The sequence below is a fragment of the Bison bison genome, unplaced genomic scaffold (assembly GCF_000754665.1).
Source record: "Bison bison bison isolate TAMUID 2011002044 unplaced genomic scaffold, Bison_UMD1.0 scf7180017864154, whole genome shotgun sequence".
Lineage (NCBI taxonomy): Eukaryota > Metazoa > Chordata > Mammalia > Artiodactyla > Bovidae > Bison > Bison bison.
In genome coordinates, this window is record NW_011494726.1 from 630,893 (window position 1) to 631,500 (window position 608).

A 608-nucleotide genomic window follows, 5' to 3' on the forward strand; every position below is an offset into this window, starting at 1 on the left:
ATTATAAGGGATGCCTGTATTGTGTTTAATTTGAAACTGTAAACAAAATTCCTGAAAAGACTTAGAAGTGTAAGCAGGAGCATTGTCAGTTTTCAGAGCTTTTGGTAGGCCCAAATATGAAAAACAAGTAAAGAGATGTTGTATAACATCTTTAACTGCCTCTCCGGTATAAGATGTTGCAATAATGACATGAGAAAAGGTATCTATAGTTACATGAACAAAGAAAAGTTTTCCAAATGAAGAGATATGAGTTACATCCATTTACCAGAGTATGTTAGGTTTGAGACCACGAGCGTTAACTCCCATAGGTAGACTATTATAAACAGTGGGGCAATATAAGCAAGAGCGCACAATCTCCCTAGCAGTTTCTCTGGGAATTTGGAATTGATATCTTAAGGCAGTAGCATATTGATGATGAAGTGAGTGAGAGGCTCTGGCCTCCTCAATCACAGTAGCCACTGTATTTCTGGTTAACAAGTTAGCCAAATCATTAAAGGCATTTTAAGGGCCGGGCAATCTGGAATGAGCCCGAATGTGTCCAATGAAAAATATTTTATTTCTTTTCCAAATTTGTTGCTGTAATTTAGTTAACAAATGAAATATGGTAG